The sequence below is a fragment of the Cotesia glomerata genome, linkage group LG4 (genome assembly GCF_020080835.1).
Source record: "Cotesia glomerata isolate CgM1 linkage group LG4, MPM_Cglom_v2.3, whole genome shotgun sequence".
NCBI classification, from domain to species: domain Eukaryota; kingdom Metazoa; phylum Arthropoda; class Insecta; order Hymenoptera; family Braconidae; genus Cotesia; species Cotesia glomerata.
This window is the reverse complement of record NC_058161.1, coordinates 11,300,374-11,311,555: the sequence shown is the minus strand read 5'-3', so window position 1 is coordinate 11,311,555 and position 11,182 is coordinate 11,300,374.

Below are 11,182 nucleotides of genomic sequence, written 5' to 3'. Positions count from 1 at the left end.
ATTTCTATTATTTCTATTATTGAAACTTGAATATTATTACAGTTAGTTCAACAAAAAGGAAAAAATTTTTTGAAATATATTAAAATAAATATATAACTTTTATTCTCGTAATAGTAGATCTTGTGGATTAATAAAATAAACCAACTATATATTGATAATAGTGGCATAAAAGATTATTTTAAAAAATATCGCAATAAATTTTTAAAAAATCTGACGTATCTTGACAATCACGATGAAAAATTGTGTTTGTTTATTTATTCTTTAAAGTTAATCTAGAAAAATTGGATAATCAATTTTCTAGATGATGAAAAAAAGTACCAGTCACTTTTATGTTTAAAATTGTGTAGTTGTTTCTTTTAAATATTCTTATATTTAAAAAAAAAAACTGATCGTAATTTTTCCAATTATTTAATTATATATATGTACTAAAAAAATATGTAAATTAGCAAAGTGGATACATACTGGCCTGCAAAGTTGTAAGACTTGAGTTCAAGTCCAAAAACAACTTACATTGTTTATGCGAATATAAATTCATGGTATTATAATAAACGGTAACTTTTATAACGATCTAATTATTTTTAAACAGTAATTTTGTTATATTTTAAAAGAAAAAAAGAAATTATTGATAACTTTTAAATATTAAAGTACTCTAATAATATTAATTAATAAGATCGTTTTATGGTTAACTCTTTGAATCCGTCCAAAATTGAATAATTTTATATATAAGTGAGAGAAAAATAAACACATAGCATGTACTTAAAAAGTGTATTTAATATTTCTAAAAACTATACTCAGCTAAAATTAATTACTGAAAAAATCTAATTTGATGTAATATTTTTTTTCTTATTTAAATAAATTCATTATTGCATACGATGTTCTATAATATGGTCATTGAGACTGTAAATTACGTCTTCTCAGATTATAGCTGCCAAGACAAATTAATGAAAAAACAAACCCATGGAGTATAAAAGAAATGTAAAAAAATAAGTAACTTTTTCAAAATAGTTATAAGTTTAATTAAAATATTGTATATAATTGTAAAGAAAAAAAATGAGTTCTAACTTTTTGATATTAATTTCTTTTAATTATGAATTTTAAAATTGTTTTTATTGTAGTTGAAATTATTTAAAAAAAAAAATTATTTATTCGAAAAAATGAATCATGTAAAAATGTAGTAAACTAAGTATAGTTGTTGATAATATGAACTTAAAACAAATACATTAATTTCTTATGGTGGATAAATAAAAATTTTCTATTATTTTTTACAAATCCTTAAAGCTGAAATGTTGATATTTTAGAAAAAACTTAAGTGAAATCATGTAAGGATTAGAAGTGATGTCTAATACTATTTTTTGTTAGTCATCCATCAATATTTTTTTCATTTATGCACATAGAAATAAGTAATGATAGCATAAAATGCTAGATATCACTATTTTCTTCAACTTTAATTCGGGATGAAAATAAAAAAATGTGAAGGGGTGATAAATACAGAATATAAATTTTAGTCAATCTATGATCATGTTACGATAAATTATGAAAAAGGTTTGAACGTAGTATTTAATCCATGAAATATTACAAGAATAATGTAAAATACAGACATACGCGTGCCGACTGTTTACCCACGCGATTTTGAATTCATGGTATTATATTCTTAACATGAAGCAGAGAGAAGGGTACGAGAACCCTTCGTTTATTTCATTGAGCGAAACGGTTTCTCGCTTCTATATTACTAACAAAGTATCATATTATACACATTTTAATGTTCAAGTATTTTAATGATAGATATTATGTTACGTTCATTATAAGAACATCAATCATCCATACATGTCTTCCAGTCATAAAATAATTATATCTTGAAACTATCAAGCATGTAATAAGCGAAGAGTTGAGTATGATTTATTATACAAAATACTCCAGATCGATTAGTCTATTATCCGACTTAACTTATTTGTTAACATCACTTTTTAGTAGATTTTATAGAAATCTAACTATTGCATTGGTTCTCATGACGGAACTTTTGAAAAATTTTGCTATATTTATATATAACAATTAAACGTAATATCCTATTAAATTTCTATGAATTGCATTAAAAGCTTATGAAATGAGCTTCAATTTGCATACTTTTTTTTTTTTTTTTTTTTTTTTAATTGAATAGTATAGGTCAACAATTTTAATTCTTTTAAATATTCAAAAATTGGTACTTTCACCGTTTCTTTGCAAAATAACTATTGAAAGCGATAACTTGTGAAATTTTTGTGGATAGGATCTAAAAGTTTGATAAATAAGTACACGGAAAAAAGTAAACTGTAATAAATAACAGTCGATTTATAATAAGTAATGATCAACTGCTAAAAATTACCATTTCAAACAGCAAAATCACGATTTTACTATTCACTTTATAATATTTACCATTTAAACGTTACAATTTACTCTTTACATGGAAGAAAATACTATTTCAAACAGTAATATTCGCTATGTGAAAGTCTAAAATGTTAAAGTATAATAATTAAGAATTCAGACTTTGATATTTATCATTTCGTACCTGAAAAATGATCTTATGATATGTAAGAAGTATAAAATAAAGTTAGTAAATTTCTAATACTAGCAACGTCAATATTTACAAAGTAAAATAGTAAATTTTAAACGCAACGCTAAAAATCAAACTGTAATTATTGACTTGCTTGGACTGGTAAAATGTATATTTTAAAAGTATAATTTTTACTGTTTCAAATGTTAAATTCTCTCAGAGTGAGACCCCCTTCTCTTTCATCTGAATTCCCTTTCTCCTCATGATATGGACTATATATTGAAATGGCAATTTTTACTGTTTGAAACTGTAATTTTTTTCGATGAAAGAGTCGTTATTTACTATAGTGACAGCTACTAATTACTTATTTTGGATATTAAATTATAAATTGTGGTTTTTATACTTTTTACATTGTTATCTAATATTTATATTTTTGTCACCCCGATGTCCGCTTTACTGTTTGAAACTATAAAAATTAACCGGAATCCGAGTGAATATTACAGTTTACTTTTTTCCGTATACTAATTTGCATATATATCCATCGGTCTAGGCCAAAAATTACCTATTCTCTGAGTCAATTTAATAAAATTTTACTTTTGCATTCGTTTTATCTATACTTATTCTATACTAATATTATAAAGAGGAAAGATTTGATTGTTTGTTTGTTTGTTTGTTTGCATTGAATAGGCTCCGAAACTATTGAACCAATTTGAAAAATTCTTTCACTGTTGGGAAGCTACACTATCCCCGGGTGACATAGGCTATAATATATTATAATTAATTTTGAAACTTTGTTAAGTACCCATGCAAAGCCGAGGCGGATTGCTAGTAGTAGATAATTATTTTATTAATAATTTGGAAATTATTATTTTAGTCATAATGAAATATACACGGATCAAAATTGTATAGTGTCTATTGATTACTTCAGATGTACACTATTTATTCAGACATTTGAACGATGTACCTGGTGTACGTAAACGTATTTTTTTTTGTATACGATCCTAGTAGTTTTTTTTTTATTCATTATGAAATCTACTTCCGTTTCGGCTGCCGAATGGCCTTTTTTTATAATTTATTTTGTAAAATTAAAAATTTTGTTGTATAATTTGTATTAAAAAGTTTAGTATGACCTGTACTTGTAAAATTTTAACACTTTTGATCTTTTTTTCATAAACTTCATTTGTAAAATAAATATCATAAATCTAAACATTCAGCATAAAAACTAGTTGAAGGTACATCAGTGGGTTATTATATAATATTTCACTTGACAAAATTGAATTCTTTTATACACTTGAATTTTTTTGTGACAAAGATAAGTTAAGAGATCCTTTTCGTTGCCACCTTGAGCGATAAAAATGCTGTTTTCTCACAAGATGTGAGAACAAAGGTACTGGTAGTCACGCCGAAAAATGATGACAATACAACTAAAAAGAGATTTTCGTAGAGATATAAAAAGATTGAACAGAAGCCTACTGTGTAAGCGGATTATCCTTGAGTATTAAGACATTGATACACACGTCTCTTCGTCTGCTTCTAAGAATTATGATCGCTATGATGAAAATCCAATGAAATAAACATTCTTCTTTAATTAATGTTTAAAGAAAAAAATTTGTTTAAGTTTTTTTTTTTCTAATTTACGTAAATAAGCTTCTTTTTTTCAATAACTGATAGAAATAAGACTAATGTTATCAGTTTTTGCTCATACAGCGCAACGAAGCTCTGATAGGCTAGTAAGTTTTCAGTACAACACGTTAAATCAGTTTTTGGACAAATCAATCAAACTTTTTCAACTACCTAAGATAATCAAAATTCAATTTTTATATAACTATTGATTTTTAAAATTATATCATAAAATATTTTGATTTAAGAGAACACCTATACTGTTTATTTATTTCCTGGATAACATTGGTTCTTGTTTTTAATTTTTAAATTAGATTGTTTTTATAGAGCGTCATGACCTAAGCGTCTACAATTCTCAGCGGTTCCAATGAAACTCAACATAGTTATCCTTTGGACGATTCTCAAGGTCGTTCGAAGATGAGCTACTAATTCGGAAGATTAGTTCAGAATGAAAGCAATTCAATATTTTCAAAAAAAAAAAGCGCAAAATCATATTTCTGTATTTTTTTTTCGAAATACCTTTCGAATGCAATAACTTATCAAATTTTTGTAACTTGCACTAAAAGCCCACGAAAAAGCTTTAATTTTCATGTTATTTCATTCTCCTAGATTGGAAGTAACATATTGATCTATATAGGCATTTGATGAAATTTTACTGTTGCATTTGTTTCAACGATTATACAAGTTTTAACTTTTTTTATTATATTGCCTAAATAAACTGAACTTCTTGTCATTACTTTTTTAAGAATTAAAATTTTAATTTCTAATGTATTTCTTTTATAATCCTATTTAATAGCCAGTCCCATGGCTAAGCGGTATAATGCTTGTCATGCTTGCTTGGGACTGGTGAGGCGTGGGTTCGAATCCCGGTGTGAGCTGAAATTTAATTTTCAGTGAACATCGGTGCTCGTAACTCATGCCGGGCTGTACAGGTTTGGGTTTTTCGATGGTTTCCCCAAGCCCTGTGCTACCGGTGGGGCACAGGCAAATGCGTGCAGTTTCCCCAAAGTCGGCCCATCGCCGCATTACTCTCCAGGCTGAAAAAGTATGTAATACCGCCAAACTTATTCTGCCAAACTTAATGTACCGATCAGCCTGGAGTCCCCTTCCGGTCTCGGCCGGACCCCCATCGAGACAGAAGTCTGAAAAGCGGAGTTAAAATAAAAAAAAAAAAAAAAAAAAAATAATCCTATTTAATTTAAGTCATATTATATTCCGAAATTAGTGTGAATCATAATTTTTAAATTTATTTATTTTCTTGTTGAACGAAATTTTGTATTAAGATTTGTTATTTTTGTAAAAGATCTAAAGTTAAGAGCGGTTCTAGCTATAACCGGTTCATGAATTTTTCCTAAATAAAGATTTTAGAAAATACGCTCTGCTACTCGATAGATTATTTATTCATATATTTTCTAGCAGAGCGTTTGTTTTTTCGGATCTTTCAACATGTTCAAGAAAAATCATGAATCTGCAATAGCTTTGTTGTTGCGAGTACGATAAAGATAGTGCAGTGTCTTTCGATAAATGCAAGAAGAGAAAAAGACGGGAATCATTCTCAAGATAAGAAATATCTTAAGAATGGTTCTTTATATATACTTTCCCTTCGGTTGCCGAATAGCACCTTTTTAAGATATTAAACTAGATTATCACAAATTAAGTTAAATAAAATGACACACAAACGAGTTTTCGATTTAAATACACGCTTTCACACTTGAAGGGTCATTCGACCGCCGAAATGTTATTACATTAAATTACTTAAAACTTACATAACCGGTGAAACAAATGCAATAGTAAAATTTTATCAAATATCTACAGATGAGTAGGTTATTTTAAGTTGAGGAGAATAAAATAACATAAAATTTCAAACTTTCTTCGTGGACTTTTAGTGTAAGTTACAAAAATTTGATAATTTATCGCATTCAAAAGTTATTTCGAGAAAAATCTACAAAAATATGATTTTTTGCATTTTTTGAAAATTTTTAATCACTCTTATTTTTAAATTAATCCGCCAATTTAGCTCATCTTCGAACTTGACCACGAGGATTGTCCAAAGAATAAATATATTGAGTTTTATTAAGATCCTTTGAGAATTGTATATAGTAGACGTTAACGTCAGGAGAAGTCGCTTTGATTCGTAAATGTATATATAAACTTTTGAACTACAAGTATTTTCTGAATTAGCTTTACGAAATGAATCGATAAATGCAATAGCTAGATTTCTATGAAATCTACTAAAATATAAATTATTGTTATCGAAAACCGATTTAAGATGGTGACTTTAGCAGTTTAAATAAGTCATTTGTCTCTTACCGATTTTTTCGACGAATCCCAAGGTATTTTCATATCGATACTGCCATTTTAATATGTCGTAACCCACAAAATTTAACAAATTGACTTTTTTTGAAAAATAGAATCATAACAATATTATGAAAGTCATATTAAAAATTTAAAGGTCAAATAGTTTAATAACTATTCTTAAACAATTACTTTCATCCGTCGAATCCCATATAATCAATGTTAAAAATGAACCGTTTTTACTGTCTGCTGTAAAATTTTATAAATGTGGGATACGACGTATTAGAATGGCAGTATCGATATTCATAAACGGATATATGTAACATATATTATGAAAATAAATTTGATCCTCTTTTTTATAAAATATTTTTAACTCACTATTACAAACTTTAGATTCAAATAATATTATTATTTATATCGTAAGTTATACGTGTTTAAAAATAATCTTATTAATCCTAAACATCACAATTAAAAATTGCGCTTCAACAGACATGTTATTCTGAATACGTATTATTGGTTGAAAAAAAATATTTTCATGAAGCAACGAACAATCTCTCAATATGATTGGCTAATTACGTATGTAGGGAGCAGAGAAAATATATGACGTCATGGGGCGGGTTGCGAACATTGCGATTGGCTGAAACAGGGGTTAGCAGCCCTTTTTGTTACGCGCTAACGCGCAGAGTGGGTTTGTGAGCATTCACCCCTCGTCATCGACCGTTTTATTTCAAACGTTTTGCGAGGTATGTATCGTGTTACTGGGAATGAAAAGAAGGGAATTTTAAGGGGCGGTAACATATGATGATGGAAAAAAACAGCTCAGAATTCGGAAAAGTAAATTTAAGAGACACAAAAAAGAGGGATCTGTTAAAATATTTTGATAATATAAAATAAGTATTATAATTTTTGTTTTGTTGATACTGATGGAATGGAAACAAAGCAAACAATAAAAAGTTCTTGATTTAATATATGGAAGAAGTTAATTTGAAGAGATCACGCAAACACCAGATGGACTTCGCAAGACTTTTCAAAATTGTCGGAGTGTCTATTTTAACTTGAAATGTATACAAGATATATAATTTTAAATAAATTTGCAGCTGGTCGTTTTTTGTCCATATTACAAAAAAATTAATTCGTTTCTGAAATAATTATAGCATGAAAAATAAATTGTAGTGAGAACAACAAGTGTAACTTTGATTTACCACGTGTTAGAAATCTCCATTGAAGTCTCGATACTTGATTACATTCTGTGCTATATTGAACTACACTTGTTATTCTTACTACAATTTATTTTTCATGAGATTTTTTCAGATTTCTTATACATAAAATTTTTAAATTAATATGTGCCAAGTTTCATTATGATCTGAAAAGAATTATATATATAGGCTCTATTCTGATGACAAACGGTTTACATTGTACTTTGTTTTTTTGATATTTTCTGAGTGGTTTTCATATTCTACTATAGCTACTATTTTGAAATTAGCCCGGCAACATTGCCCATATTTAAATTATTCAAGATTATTATCTGCAAAATAAGCGTATTAAATTTAATCAAGATCCAAGACGAATTGTATAGGTGCGATTTATCTGTACTTTATATTGAACTTACAGTTTCAGAATCTTTGGAATTATCTTTTGTGTAATAGGTTAAAATGAAAGCTACATAAATTACTTTTAACTTATGTTTTTCAGAAATAAATTATCTCTTTCCATTTATGAAACAATACTTGCGGTGATTTCTATTTTAAAAATTTTTAATGGTTGCCATTGTTAAACTGATTGATTTTGTTCATTTTTGAATGCATCTTGGTTAATCATTCGCAAATAAGTGCTCATGTTTACCATGTGTCATTATTATCTGCTATATAATCAATAATGATTATAATCGATATATATATATATATATATATATATATATATGTATGTGTATCGTGTACTTCAGGGACATTTTTCCGAGCGAACGTATGGTTTAGGGACATTTAGTGACTCTGAGGACAGGACTCAAAAAAATTATATGTCCAACGTTATTTTCAGGGACATTTGTATACTTGGAGGTCAGTATATATTTTGAGTACTGTACCTGAATTTTCGTTCATTTTTTTCTGGGACAGATCTTGTAATTTATATAATTTATTATGTACATCAGAACTGTCTTCAAAATTTGTACATTTCTGAAAAAAACAGCTAGATATATATATTTTGAGGTCAGGCACTCTAATTGTCAATATATATTTTCGGAACTGACCTTGAAATTTACACATTTAAAATAAATCTATTTATCTATTAGGAGGACTTACTTTCAAATTTCAATGCACCGTTTTAAGAGCCGTTAAATAGTTTTGTCTTCATTTTTGTCAATTTTTCATAATAATATATTTACTAAATTCCTAAACATTTTAACAAAACTGGAGCATGATAGAGACCCTTTCAGCTATTTTTTGCGATTATGTTAAAAAACATTTTTTTCAATTTTTTTTGACAACGATATCTCACGAACAAATCAAGTGATTTTATCCGGGCTGGTGGCAATCGACGTAGTTTTATGAGGTTAAGAGCTGATTTTGAAATTGATCGGTTCAGCCGTTAAAAAGATATTTTAAAAAAACGAATTTTTGGAAATTTTATTTTTGAGATTTCTCAAAATTGATCGACTCAAATTCTGTAAATTATCATCAGAATTCTAGGGGCAAAGGAATTCATTAGAACGCCGCCTATTTCGATTGAATCGAATAATCCGTTCAAAAGTTATGAGAAATTCACATACATACATACACACACACACACACACACGCACGCATACATACATACATATGTATGTGTATTGTGTACTTCAGGGACACTTTTTCCAGCGAACGTATGGTTTAGGGACATTTAGTGACTCTGAGGATAGGACTCAAAAATTATATGTCTAACGTTATTTTCAGGTACATTTGTATACTCAGAGGGAAGTATATATTTTGAGTACTGTACCTGAATTTTGGTTAATTTTTCTGGGACAGATCTTGTAATTTATATAATTTATTATGTACATCAGAACTGTCTTCAAAATTTGTACATTTCTGAAAAAAACAGCTAGATATATATATTTTGAGGTCAGGCACTCTAATTGTCAATATATATTTTCGGAACTGACCTTGAAATTTACACATTTAAAATAAATCTATTTATCTATTAGGAGGACTTACTTTCAAATTTCAATGCACCGTTTTAAGAGCCGTTAAATAGTTTTGTCTTCATTTTTGTCAATTTTTCATAATAATATATTTACTAAATTCCTAAACATTTTAACAAAACTGGAGCATGATAGAGACCCTTTCAGCTATTTTTTGCGATTATGTTAAAAAACATTTTTTTCAATTTTTTTTGACAACGATATCTCACGAACAAATCAAGTGATTTTATCCGGGCTGGTGGCAATCGACGTAGTTTTATGAGGTTAAGAGCTGATTTTGAAATTGATCGGTTCAGCCGTTAAAAAGATATTTTAAAAAAACGAATTTTTGGAAATTTTATTTTTGAGATTTCTCAAAATTGATCGACTCAAATTCTGTAAATTATCATCAGAATTCTAGGGGCAAAGGAATTCATTAGAACGCCGCCTATTTCGATTGAATCGAATAATCCGTTCAAAAGTTATGAGAAATTCACATACATACACACACACACACACACACACACACACACACACACACACACACACACACACGCATACATACATACATATGTATGTGTATTGTGTACTTCAGGGACACTTTTTCCAGCGAACGTATGGTTTAGGGACATTTAGTGACTCTGAGGATAGGACTCAAAAAAATCCTATGTCTAACGTTATTTTCAGGTACATTTGTATACTCAGAGGGAAGTATATATTTTGAGTACTGTACCTGAATTTTGGTTAATTTTTCTGGGACAGATCTTGTAATTTATATAATTTATTATGTAAATCAGAACTGTCCTCAAAATTTGTACATTTCTAAGACAAACAGATAGGTATATATTTTGATGTCTGGTACTCAAATTGTCTATATATTTTTTTAAGACTGACCTTAAAATTTATATTTTCTATAATTTATATTAGGAGTATTTTCAAAATTTGTACATTTTTGAAGAAAACAGCTAGATATACATATTTTGAAGGCTGGCACTTTAATTGTCAATGTATATTTTCTGAACTGACTTTGAAATTTACACATTTAAATCAAATCTATTCATCCATTTAGAGGCTTCATTTTCAGTCATAATTTAAATATAAGTAAATTTTAGAAATCCCACTCTTTAATTTTCGAATTTTGTAATTATTCAAATAATCAATATTAAAAAAGATTAACGAATATTTTTGTACATAATTGAACGGTTTATAACAAAGATCTCATACAATTTTAAAAATCTACTTGTTTAAATTTTATTCAAAGCTAAAAGTTAAAATACTACTATTTTTTTTGTAGTTTATTTTATTTTCTATAAATGACCTTGTGTTAATTTTTCGGAATTTCTGAGGGTTCTCGAGTCATTTATAAATTTATTGAAAGCACTCAGAATACTATTTTTAGTAAATAATACACACAAAAAATCTACCAACTCAATCTCTAAGAAATTTCGAAAAATGATTGAAAGATAATTAATGAAATTTTAGACAATAATCAATGGCAATTTATTGATATTAGAGCCAAAATTTTGATCGTCTAAAAAATTTTTGGAAATAAAAATTGGTCCAAATTTAACTTTCGAAAAAAATGTCTT